At 41.6% G+C, this 13,311-nt stretch overlaps 1 protein-coding gene across 2 annotated transcripts in view; it reads right to left on the reverse strand.

Annotated features, from left to right (window-relative positions):
• The window catches only part of EGFR (epidermal growth factor receptor), a 155,216-nt gene that overhangs the window by 74,583 nt on the left and 67,322 nt on the right, over nucleotides 1–13,311 (reverse strand). The window lies entirely within an intron of this gene.

Raw genomic sequence — 13,311 nt, forward strand, 5'->3', positions numbered from 1 at the left:
CAATGGAAATGTGAATCTATACAAAGTCCTTGAAGTATTAAAAATCCAGTTTACAGCTAAAGGAGACATGAAAGAAAAATTTTCTGACGAGATCAGTCTCCAGGATCTATCAGGCAAGAAGGCTTCTCTGCTGCTTGGTACCTTCCACTTAACTGTGTGCTCTACAAGCAAAGCATAACAGGGTTCTCCAAGCAAACCACCACCAGCATCATAAGCTGTGAGGTCTGATGGTCTCAAAAAAATAGAGGGGATGTGTTAAGGGCACACAGTTCTAAACCAGATGTGATTGAGCTGCGGATGTGATTGTGCTGGGGAAGTGATTGCTGTATCAATGTATTAGGCTTCGATAACATAAGCAATAACGTGCCTGTTGCTAAAAGGGCTGAAGCAGCTGCAGCTGCTTAATAAGCACAGGGAGCAGTATCTTGTGGAGTGGAAACTTTACTGGAAAAAGTGAGACCTAAACTTAAGTCCACGTAGAAGCCTCTGGACCAGCCCCTCCTCATTTGAACATCGTGCCATTAAACCTAACATGCGTACAGTGACCTTTAAAAGCAAACCAGTGGTATTAGACAACAACCACCAACAAAATACTCAGCATTACAGAAGGATAAAGGAGAAAATACTCTTCTCAAGGGAAAGTCAAGCTTCAGGACTGGAAGACAGTGCCAGCTGCCTGAGTGTACATCATGGGCTACCAGTGTGGCTCCAACCAACAAAGATTTTATAATACTTCACTTTTAATAGAAAAGCCACAGATCACATTCTGTGGCCTTAGAAACCACCAAGACATCTACCAAACTCTGCAGCAGCTGAAGAAGGACACGTCTCCCTCTGAAGAGCATGCCCATGTTAGTACCTCAGGCCAGGCAAGGGATGTGCTGAGATGGGATGAAGTCTTCTGTTCAGACATCCAGATGCCCTATGCTCCCTGTTACTCCTTTTGGCTTTCAAAGTACAGCATGGATGATGGGTGCTGCAAACAACTCCATAGGGTTCATGCTACCTCCAGCAGAAGCCCCAGTCTCATTGTATTTCCCGCATACCAGCAGAAATTAGGTATACCCTAATACCTTATAAATTTTGCACCTTGGTACCATATTGGACCACAGGGAGATTATGTTCTTAGATTTCTCTCCACAACAATTCAGGGACAAAAAAAGGCTCCAGGCTTTCCCTAACTGAAGCAGCTAGTAATGCAGCTGCTCAACACCCACCACATTAGCAATGTAAGGACAATCCAAAGGCATCTGGTCAGTTCAAGGGGCAGGGGCCGAGCCTGTGTGTGGTAAGAGAAGCCAAAGGAAAAAGCAACACAAACAAAACCTCACCCCACGCCCCCGATTTCCTCCTTCTAAACAGTATCATAATAACCAGATGTGCATGTTACTGCCTTTCTCTGGAAAAAACCCCTCTTATATTGCAGTTTTTCTTCTTTCCTTGTCACACAAGTCCAAAAAAACATGGCAAACAGAAATCTCATGAGCAGTTCCCTCAAGAGAGAAGGAGGCAAATGCCTAGAAATCTAATATGTACTGAGTATACAAAGATTGCTGTATGCCATGAAAATAGATTTATTTCCAGGAAACCAAAGGGAGCGCATCCTCTTATTTTACCTCTGGTGGCTCAGTCCCCACTGATCGACTTCTGTGTAGGGAGGATTAGTTTTCCTTGCTGTTAGTCTATGACTAAGAAAAAGGACAGCACATGACTTTCACTCAGGCACTACAACAGAGATAATATGATTAGCCAAATATTTGTATAGGAAAATGATGGAAACTTTGTAGCTCAGCTGCATAAGGATGGGGAATGAAAAGCAAAGAGGTTGGCAAAGGGCTCCAGGGTAGCTTTTTCTCACCATCCAGAGGGAGCAAGCACATTCAAAGGACAGGACATACATGTGACCTACTCTAAAATCTAACTGGACTCCTTCCCCCAACTCTGTTTGTAGGATAAGCCACAATACAGTCTTATATAAAGCATGGTAGAAGCCTAACGTGAGGGTTCCAATGGCACTTAAGGGCCGCAGAGCCTTGTCCAAGCTACACAGTGAATTTTGGCTTTGAAGAAAACACAGTGACAATTTAGTTGCTGAGCACCTCGCATCATATTTTAGGCTCAGAGGTGAGCCTCCAATTCCCCATTCAAATCATCAGTCCAACCACAAAACGACACCACCCCCCCTCGTCCCCCCCTCCCCCCCCCCAGTTAAGGTGGCAAACATGGACCTGTGCCTGGCACAAGAACAACCTTCATGCATGTCTGATCCATGAGGGTTAAAGCAAAAGAAGAGCTGGAAATAGAAAGCACCTGCTGTGCTCTAGGAACTTGGTTTTGCTACAGCTCACAACCATGGTCCCCTCAATTTCATTGGAGTGCTGGGGCAATAGCAGCATCAAAGGGACTGTTGCAAAAGCCAGGTGGAGACCCTTGCCCTTCTCGCCAACTCTCAGGAGCAAGTCGAGTCCCCTTCCTTCTTGTTATGTCTTGGGAGTTTTGAATCCACTGCCAAACCTATCTTTGAGAATGAATTTATTCATTAACCTTTCAGGAAAACATCTCACCAGATGATTAAGTCAGGTGACATTTCATAGGCAGTGAGTGATTTTCCAGGAACATATCTGTACTTGTGAGTAATATATTTGGATACAATATCAGTTGTTCATAAGGCTTAGAGCTGGAAGGAGAAATGAGCACTTTTACAAGTTGAGGAATAGGAAACAAGAGGCACCAGTCTCTCCCCTGCAGAAAGTAAGGTTTCTTCTGAAGGATCGTAGATGAGCAGCTCTGGTAAGTGTTAGGAAATACGTTTGGCTTTTCCAACAGCCCTAGCCTATTATTCTCTGAAAGTTTGAGGCCAAAGCTTTTAAATCATTAAGTTTTCATTCACAATTCAAGCACAAAGAGACCAAACTGAGAGTGACTGAAAGTTATTCCCCTTTCTCTCCTTCCCTGGAGGATTTTCTCCCTACACCACAGGTTTCCTCTTGAAAACCACCATTGCCAGCCCCTGTCAGACAGCCTCTCTCCATCAGTCTCCTGCCAATCTATAATGGTCTCAGTTGGGAAGCCATCAATTTCAAACCCATAGTGATGCTTCCCCTTGACTGAGATTCACATGGGCAAAAGCCTTCAAGACTTAGTCCTCTGCCTATAAACCCTGCCCAAATAGGAACGCTGATCTCCCCATAGTTGAAGAAACTCTGGTCTTAATCTATTTAAACCCACTTTACTTTAAAAGGAGGCATTTTATGGCTTACAGATTTAAGATAAACATTTCAGTAGCAGGGCATAGCCGTGCCTTTGTGCTAACTCTGAGGACATTCACCATTTCATATGGTAGCATTCAAACCTAACTAACAGGAGCAGACAGGCCCTGCTGCTCAGGAACACATGGACATCTTCAAAACTATTCACTAGCTGGATCCAGTAGACTGGATTTGAGCACAGGGTCCCATCCGGATGGCCCTGGTCTGTGAGGCAAGGAGAGATACAATCTCTGTTAACAGAACCTAGTAACCCTGCAGAGGTTTATTAAAAACAAATCACCTCCCCACACAACCCATGCCAGATCTTGAGGTTTACATTTACCAAGAACATGCAAAGGCAAAAAATAGGTCAGAGAAGAAGGTGTGGCCACCAGAATAATTTTTTGTTGTCATGAAGGCTGAGATGTCATTTTGTATATCATGGGTTTTTTTCCTCTGCTGCAGACATGAAAAAATTTCAAAAAATATAATGAGAGTGTTTCAATGAGATTTTTTCAAGTAGGTGCTTATCAATCTGAGTGGAGCAGAACAACTCTTTAATTACACGATCACATTTCCCTCTGTGAAGTACAGAGCTATTTAGAAGCTGAGCAATATGCCACAAACAGGAATATTAACCAGAGTGCTTTGTAGTAAAAAGCCACAGATTTATTTTTCAGTGTATGGACCATAAATATTGTTAGAGAAGAGAACACTAAACATACACCATCTGGCACACATCATTAACTTCCACACCAAAGTTGTTAGCAGCTTTATTTCAAACATGGACCTATTCTAATGAGGCCACGCTGGCTTCCAGCACACCATTATATTGTTTCAACACACAGCTGAAAAGCTTTCACTATAATTATTTTTTTCTTCATTTTCAGAGCTTTGTCTGGCTTTCTAACATCTGGTCTACAAAGTCTAGAAGCTAAGCTGGTTGAAAGCAAAGCAGCTTCAGAGGAGGAAACTTATCTTATATCAACAGCTTCTCCATCAGCCTGTCCTGTACTGGCTGTGGGTGATAACTGGCAAGGGGTGAAAGAGATTGTGGTGGTGTCATGGGAACAGCTAGCTAAGGGTTGGTTGAAGAGCTTCAGCTAGTTAAAAAGAAAAGCTATGCTAATATTTCCCAAACTTCCTTTTGCAAGGGGTGTACTAAGTGAAAATATGAAATATGTCATTTTTCTGCTTGTGTGACTGCAGAGAATAATCCATACAAAAAAGGGAGAGAAGGAGGGGAACCTTTTAAGGCTATGATGGTAATTATGTGTCCAGTCCTTGTAAAGCAGAGAAATTAACAAACAACAAACCCTTTCTGGTGAGTAGAAGTGCTGGGGGTTAAGCTTAAATGTGAACCTGTGCACCCAGACCCTATACTAGGAGATCTCACTATGTTTAGGGTTTTTATTACAGACTCCTGCAAAAACTTAATGAACAATAAGCTTGTCATTGTCTCAGACGTCAGCAATGACCGTGACAAGGGTATTCTGACTAAGTTTCCCTGAATCATCCACTTATTTATCAGTTGACTAAAATAAATATTGACTGTTCTTTGCACTGCCCTCTACAAATACAAGCCCACCAGGCTCAAAAGGCTAAAAAAAAAAACGAACAAACCTAAAACCAAATAAAAGTTATTCAATAAATATTAAAAGAGTTATCTACCCAGGGATTTTCTTGGTATTTCAGATTTTCAGTGTATAAAATAATGGCATTTAAAGAATAAACTTAAAGAAAGAAGACCTGATATTATTATTAGTAGTAGTAATAATAATAATAATAAACAACAAAGCCAAACCTGAGCAGCTGAAGTTTCTCTTGTTTTTAAAGGAACTGTCCAGAAGAAAAATGACCAAGATACAACTTTGTTGGCACTGGCCAAGTTTTCCTTCCAGGAACACATACTCTGATTCACACATGTTTGGAAAAGCCAAAGACAGCTAAGCCTGAAGCTCTTACCTAGGTATTTAGCTCCATGTTTTCTGCTTCTCTCTTCTGTCTATTGCTTAAATTTTCAGCTGTAATTACAAATTGGGAGGTTTCCTTTTTTAGGTACCCCACTTGAGGCACCTTTTTTTCAATTTTCCAAGGTGCCCTTTTCCAAAAACATCAGTCACAGTCTGAGAAATAGAAAGCAGCAGCCCTCAGCAACTTCATCACAGCACTCAACCCAATAAGGCACATAAAACCACAAAGCACTTGACAGTGTGATGCTTTTGCTTACTTGCCTCTATCCTGCCCAGAATAAGCAAAAAATGAAAAGCATGCGTGTAATTCCAAGATACTGCAAACAGTAATAAGTTTTTCTAAAATAAAACATGGGCTTGAACAAAGCTTTTTTAATGCAGATCAAACACTAAAAGATTTGTTTATGTTTTCAAAAACCATTTTAGTCTCGTGCTTAATGAGACGCATTTCACTTTTCTAAAATCCTAGCCCTCTTCCAGGTAGACTAACTTAAAAGAAAGGAAACTCCACTGGCTTCAAAGCCACTCCAGCTGCAAGGCCCAGCTGGAGGGAGAGAGGTGTTACTCCTCATCCTCTTCTTCAGGGACTGGAAGAGTCCAGTGTTGCCCTTGATGATTTGACAGTCATCAAGGGGGGAGGAGAACAGACACAAAATTAAGAGATGCTAGTGCCCTCTGAATGTTGAGAAGCATGTCTGACACTGAGCCTTGATGCGGCTCTGCTGATGAGCTCCATCAGATCCCATGAGCATCAGCAGGAGCTTGTCTAGTCCCTTCAGTAGCTCTTTAGTACAAGCCCCTCATGTAAGTAGGTGGAATTTTAATTAAGGAAAGAGAAAAATGTTAACCTCATTATAAACTATGAAGGAGAAAGCACACTAAGAGGAAAGCTTTGTTTAGCAGGGGCATGAAAAGAATTCCCCTACAACTGGTAAGTGCAGTGCTTTTCTTCCTGGTCTGTTGGTCCTTCCTTCTCTTCAGGAACTTTTGGTCAGTAAGGGGTTTACTGTCTGGGAAGGAGAACATCATGCTTCTGTCACTACCCTAGTACTATGCACTAGAAAAGCCAAGGCAAGAATGCATATGAACAATAGGTAACAATATATTAAATCAGTAAAATAATCCAAAATGCAGCAGTCTTTTTCAGTGTTGCGCATGCAGTGAGATTTCCAAAAAGGAAATATTTTTTGCAAGGCACATGCCAAAGCACATTACACAGGCATGTGAAAGACAAATACATGAAGAAAAGAAAGTGTAACTATGGCAAGTGATGACAGTCCTGCTCACAGCTGAAAGAATGAAGGAACATCACTGTAACATTTAAAAACATGAGTGTTAGGTAATTTCATCATCATAAGTGTTGCAATTTGGTTTATGTTGGCTGCTTATATATGCACCCAGGTTAGACAACAGAACAAATATGAATGGTCAGGTCTTATTTGAAAATTTAAGTCTGTTCTTTTGTTAAGGAAGTGAAGCAAGCCTCTCAACATCCAAAATATTTGGAAAAACTTGTGACTGGCTGATGAAGGAGAAAAGAGAACCAGGTTACAGAAAGAAAAGGGAAGTATGTTGAACAAAATCTCAGGGATAATTCAAGCAATTTGCGTTCTCTTCTGTGAAAGGTCTTGTTCACTTGACTTGGGTGCTTTAAATAGTCCTCTGATCATCAGTGAGTAAATGAAATGAAGTATAGATGATAAGATTTGTAAGCTCTGGCCTCAAAGCTCCCTCTGAAAACAAAAGAAATAGAGAGTGTTTATCACCTAAGAAACATTTAGGCATCCATTTGTGCCCTTGGTTTGCAAGTTTATCTGCTGTTGACTTAAACCAAGGACACAATTAGACTCAGCAGTTAAATTCCCATCAGTCTGTTAAAGCCTAGGACCATTTTCAGAAGTCTGAGATTCTTGGACTGCATCTTAGATGTAATTGTTGTGAGAAGAGAGCCTGATGCCCATGAAACTAAATGTAAGACAAAACTTGCCTGGCAAGTAGAGTAACACCCAAGACATCAGGACAGGGTTCTTTCTGTCCTGGCAAATGTCACCCAAACCACCCTTAAATAAAGTGGGGTTATTTGTATTAAGCAAAGATTAGATATTCTAGAGTTTCTATCTGTTAAGTTACTTCCATATAACATTTCCACGAAAATTTTAGTTGCTGGGTTTTTTTTAAATGCTCTGAGCAAATGCACAATTGTAAACACTTGTCAATGCTCTTATAACTTTAGTAGCTATGAAACTAATACACAGGGCTAGTACACTTGTTAAAGGAACAGCAGCATGCATTTTATCTGACCTACCTTTTTAACATTATGCTGGATGTCTCTCTTTGGCAGTTCAATATAGCACATGGCACTAAATTGTGCCATATATTTTGGGGTTTTAACCTAGGACTAGAACTTCTTGCATGCAGTGAAACATCACTTAAATTAGAAATCTTAATAATTTTTTTAAAAAATTACTTATGTTCTCTAAACAGTGAACTGAGAGTTCAGCTGTGGGAGATGGCTGTGGTTAATATCACTTGACCACAGCAAAAAGAATACATGAATTTTTTATCATTTGATTATTTAACCTGGTTCAGGAAAATTAATCTACACCTCCCCTGAAGTCTAAAGTCTGCTATTTTTAGGAGACATCCAAAATTTAACAAAATTATTGTGTTGGACAGGGTGACTTAGGACATCCTTAGGACAGGATGACTTGTGTCCTAAGTGTGTGTGCAGTTTGATACAGTACCAATATATATTTTTCCATGAATGGCAACTGCCATCTGCACAGAAACAAAAGCTCCTAAGGAATAAATGTTATCACCAGACATCATGCCCTGGGACATAGCCTCATGAATTGAGTTTTTCTGTTGCAATGTGGAAAGCTGTTCAGTGTGTAGCACCTCTGGGAGTACTGTGGACAGAATGTTCCCCTGCTAACTTGAGAAAAACACTTAAGAAATGACAGAGTTTGCATTTGATTTCTGAAATATGTCTCCAACCTTATTCTCCTTGGGTACATGAAGGGGGTGTCAAATTATTAGAGTCCTAAGGCATGATTTATGAATACAAGCGGATTCACTATGCTAAATGGATGCACTCAAGAAAAGCCAAGGCCAGCTCTAAGAATAACATATTGGTGATTGTGACCGTAGTAGTTGTTTTACTGGAAAAAGAAGAGGTCCAAGAACTCTTTTCCACATCCTGCAAATCTAGGAAGACTTTCTGCACTCCCTCACATCCCTCCTAGCCTCAAACACACTTACAGTAAGGAGTTCAATTAATAGATGGTTTACACATACTTTTTAAAGACCATTAAAACTGACTTAAGACAGATGAAGTGTCCTTCCACATGCCCAAAAGTCCAGCAGCTCACTCAGGTTTTAGAAACAGCAACAAAGTGAGAGGAGAGGACAGGCCACCTGGGGAGTGGCACTGTTTAGCCCTCTCCTCCTTCAGGGCCACAGCCCAGAACACCCCACAGGATACAGCATAAGCCTCTTGCTGGTCCCTAACACACTCCAGGCTCACTTGCAGCACACATGGGGAGAGAGAGAGAGCTCCTTTTCACCCCTTGCTTGCCTGTCTTCCAAAAAGCCCCTTTGGGACATTTTCAAAAATATTAATCCAATAACTGTTGAACTACAGTCGCAGTCACTAGCTTTATTTGGGGTGTTTTAGCTTGAAAAAAACAAAGAATAAATACTGTTTGTCTAGTAGAGTTTTGCAGGCTTGCAAAGAGCACATTCATGCAGACAGAGCTGGCCTGTGTGTGTGCACCCAAGCAATTGCAAAAGCTCTGCAGGTCAAAATGTCCAACTCCTCATCTGGAACCCACTTTCAAAAGATCACAAACCAAATGTACACCATGAATGTAAAACAGGCTCAAGGATCACAGAATTATTTTCTCCTGCTCATTTGCCCTTGCATAGCTAACTTAGTGTCTTTCTCTTCCTCTTCTACAATAAGCAGCACAAAGTTCCTGACAAGAAGTAGATCCTATGATTTGTCTCATGCAGAACAATTTTTCCAGTTTATCACTTATAGGTTGGCTGGGTTACCTACAATATCTTTGAATGCCAAAACCAAAGCCACAGGTTATCCCAAGGGGATGCTAAAGATGCCTTGACTCCCACCCCTTCAGTCATTGTTCCTCATAATCTCCAGAGGACCCACTTCAGGATTCCCAATATGTTATTGGCAATAACTTTCATACTCTCCCATTAGTACATGTTAAAGATTACTGCAATTGCACTCACAGAAGGGGTTGATTAGGTTAAAGCTGTAAATTAACAAACTTCCAAAGCAGCCTTTCTCTAAATAAATAATATCCCATAATATAAATAATATAAAATAGAAATAATATCCCATTTATATCTATTTAATAGTAGATTACGGAGATGATGAGCTTTTTTTTTTTTTTTTTTTCAGTCTTCCTATGCACTGAATATAATACCACGCCAAGCCACCATTGCTGGAGTAGAGCAGAAACTGGGGGCTCCTGGCTGTCATTGGGGGACAGAGACCCCACAGGGATGGGTTGGTCCAGCAGCTGAGGGCAGCTGGTGGTGGGGGCTCAGAGGTCAGGAATGCAAGCCACCATCCCCACCAGGGTTTAGTGGGAAGAGTACAAGTGGGGCAGTGACATGGAAAGGGAAGTTGTGTATGCAGCTATCATCTAAAGGTACACAAGTTCACAAAAGGCCTTGAGACCACTCTGAAGCTGTACACTTGGAGGACAGCTTATACACCATGGACACAGTTCAGATATACATGCTTGCTTTTATGGAAGATATGCATACATGTTTTCTGCTCCAAACCCAGCCAGGGCAAAGAAGAAGCAATCCACTATGTCCCAACAGCACCCACAGCCTACACCAGCAAGCATCCCTGCAATGGGGCCATACCTAGCACACACCAAGGGAACTCAGGGAGTGGATTTGCACAGGCAGGCTGCTGGCTGTCAGTAGCAGAGGATGGGCCAGCTTGCAGCAGCCTTGCACCAGCACCCCACTGTGCTGGAAGAGCCTGCTTGTTTAGACACAGTACTTCCACTTTGGTGCCAGGACATGGAAATTCAGGAGAAAAACCTTTGGTAAAGCCATGCAGTTGATAATCTTGGCCCTGACCATCTTCAAGAAAAGCTGAAGTGGAACAAGACTATAAAGGATAATTCCTGTGCCTGTTTTTCTTAGTACACATCTAAAGTAATGCCATAGAGTGATTACTACTTGTAACAGAAACACTGCAAAACAGATGCTACAATCCCATGCCTTTCTTTTTTCTTAAAAATAGAGTTCTGAAATGCAATCTAAACTTCCAAACAAACCATTGGCTCAATAGAAAGAGAAAGAAAAACTAGAAGCCTTTAGATATTTGACTTGCCATATAGTCCTTTCACACAATAAACCAAATACATCAATAAAAGTGTTGCAGAAGAGTAGAAACTGTAGCTCTGCAAAGATTGATTTAACATAGAAGATTGGACTGGATCATTCTTTCACATGTCCCATAAGGGAAGATTTCTTTCAAGTGCCAGTTGATGTGGTAATCACAGGGACTGCTCACACTATAATGCACTTTACGGTAAATGTCACCTGCCCACAGGTGTCCCACTGTACTGTAATTTGCTTGACAATGTAGTATTTCCTAAACAAAATAACACCCACAGATTTTATTTTTACAGTTAAAAAGACCAAGGAATTTGCACAGAATTTTTTCCACATTTGATATGGCTTGCCACAGGCATTTGAGCTGCTTGTTGCCTGAAAATGAGGGAATTACCTTGGGAAGGGATTAACCTTGTCCTAGAGTTGCCCACTGGCAGGTAAACATCATCCGCCTGCCAAGGCCCACCTTCTCAGTGCATGAAGATATCAAATGGATAATGAGAAAACAATAAAAATCAGATTAGCAACGTCAGTTTTTAAGCCTCACTTCTGAAAGACAAACCTAGAGGCTTTACTCAGTATTGTATATGATACTGTATAAGACACTGCATAGCATATCCCCTTGACCTTCAGAGCCAAACCTGCCTGCTGTGTTGTTCAGAAGCAGGAAGGGCTGAGATCTAACCAGCTTCAAATTGCTTCTGAGTTGGGTCTTTGCTGTCTCAGATCCACGCATCTTGCCAGGTCAATAGATGGAATCTGAAGAGGAGTTGGCAAAATAATTGAATGTTTGCTTTATCCCTCGGTGCAGTGTTGCTGTATATATTAGTGTATGGTACAGTCCACATCAGCTATTTTCCCAAGGTACTATTAATTCTGAGCATCAGGAACACTTGAATGACAACTTCTAAGTAAATACAACAACCAAAACTGCTCCTTGGGGTTTATCATCCACTGCCTAATCTCAGTTTATCACAATATTGCCAACATGCTTTAAAGCAGAGGAAAGGAAGGAAAAGATAAGGGTTTCTTTAATGATGAATAAAGAAGTGTTCTTATCTGACTCTCTTGTTCATGAAATATACCCAAGGAAAATAAGCAGTTAATATCTATAACTTCTGGGCAGCCCTAATAGTGAAGACTTCTGTAATCAGCATTGTACAAAATTATCAGTTCTTCTAGATTAAAGCATCCATGTAGCACTTTGGGGTGTCTCTCATGTGGGCGAGTCCTCAAAGATCTGCCAAGAATGGATGGATGTTTTAGTACTAGAGGTTGTGGGTTTTTTCCCTGTTATTGTTGAAAAAAAAAAAAAAAAGTTTCCAGATTAAAATATGCGTGAGTGTAATGGAAATGCCACACAGGCAACAACTTCCCTCCCCCGGCTGGCTGTCAAATTGAGCTCAGGCTACAGAAGCCCAGCAAACTGCATGGGGGAAGGGGGATGTGAGGGGAGTGAGGGCTGAGGGGGTGAGGAGGATGGTTAAACTGGGCAGGGGAAGCAGTGAATGCCTAAATAAACTTTGACCATTAGATAACAGGGCTATTATTGCTCTGTAAGACTTCCTGAATGGCCTAGAAAAACAGAGACAGTTCTTGTTCCCGCCTGAAGGAAAAGAAAACACAAGGAAGAGCACCCAGAGTCAGCTGAAAACTGGGTGTTCCTTTCCTTCCTTCTCTCTCTCTCATTTCTTCTTTTATTTCTTCTGTGTTTTTTTTCCGAGTTAAAAACTATGCCTTATACTGAGCCAAAGCCAGGAGGACCCTCTTTTCAGGACTTTTGTATTGTGGGAAGTATAACCCACACATTTGGCACAGGCTTTGGGCAGAGGCTGCCACTGCTGGGGCTGCGAGGCGATGCCAGGGCTGGCAGGAACCAACTGCAGCTCCCAGCTGCATCTCTGCAGCTCGGCAGCAGCTACAAGAGCAAATAGAGCCAAGACAGCAGCATCCCTGGTTCTTCAGAACTTAAAGGTAAAGACAGACAGAAAAAAAAAAAAAAAGGGTTTTTTAGGAAGCATAAACTCCACCCCTTCCCCTATCTCTCCTTTTTCCTCCAATATGTCACCTCTCTGCAAAAAGACATTACATTCTCTCAGAATTTCAAAAAAGTTTTTGCTCGTCAGTCACCTCAGTATAAGATATTAAATGTTGTAACCTTTTTGCTTGCATATATGATATTGTTGGTGTGCTAAAGCTGCTAGGCTCATTAGGCAAGGATAGACACCATTGATACATAATTACAGTTCCTCAAGTTCAAACCAGATGCTCCAGACTGTCACGAATACCCTACCTTGTACTGCTTATATTCACTGTTCTCTTTTAAGATGACAGCAGTGAGAAGTAGATCTCTCAACACATTTGGGAGCTGGTGTGTCACAGATCTGAGGTCTCAGCTGACCTTCCTCTCCCAAACTGCTACAAACTTCTCTTTTCCTCTCCACTTTACTCCCGGTCCACCAAGTACTCTCCATCTGCTGTGAGCTCCTGCTCTGGCTGCTCTGCTCGCTCCATCTACACAAATGTTGCTACAAAATGCAGCAACCAAGACCAAACTCTATAATGCCCCAGTTTTGGTCCAGTGGCCTGAATATGTTGCTTTTCACTCGAACAGGGTGTATGGTTTCCAAAACAGAACTACAGAGGCAGGGGAAAGAACCTCCAGACCCAGGAGACCAGCTGAAAGCACTGGGATGGTGAGAGTG

Source organism: Heliangelus exortis, chromosome 2, assembly GCF_036169615.1.
Source record: "Heliangelus exortis chromosome 2, bHelExo1.hap1, whole genome shotgun sequence".
NCBI lineage: Eukaryota > Metazoa > Chordata > Aves > Apodiformes > Trochilidae > Heliangelus > Heliangelus exortis.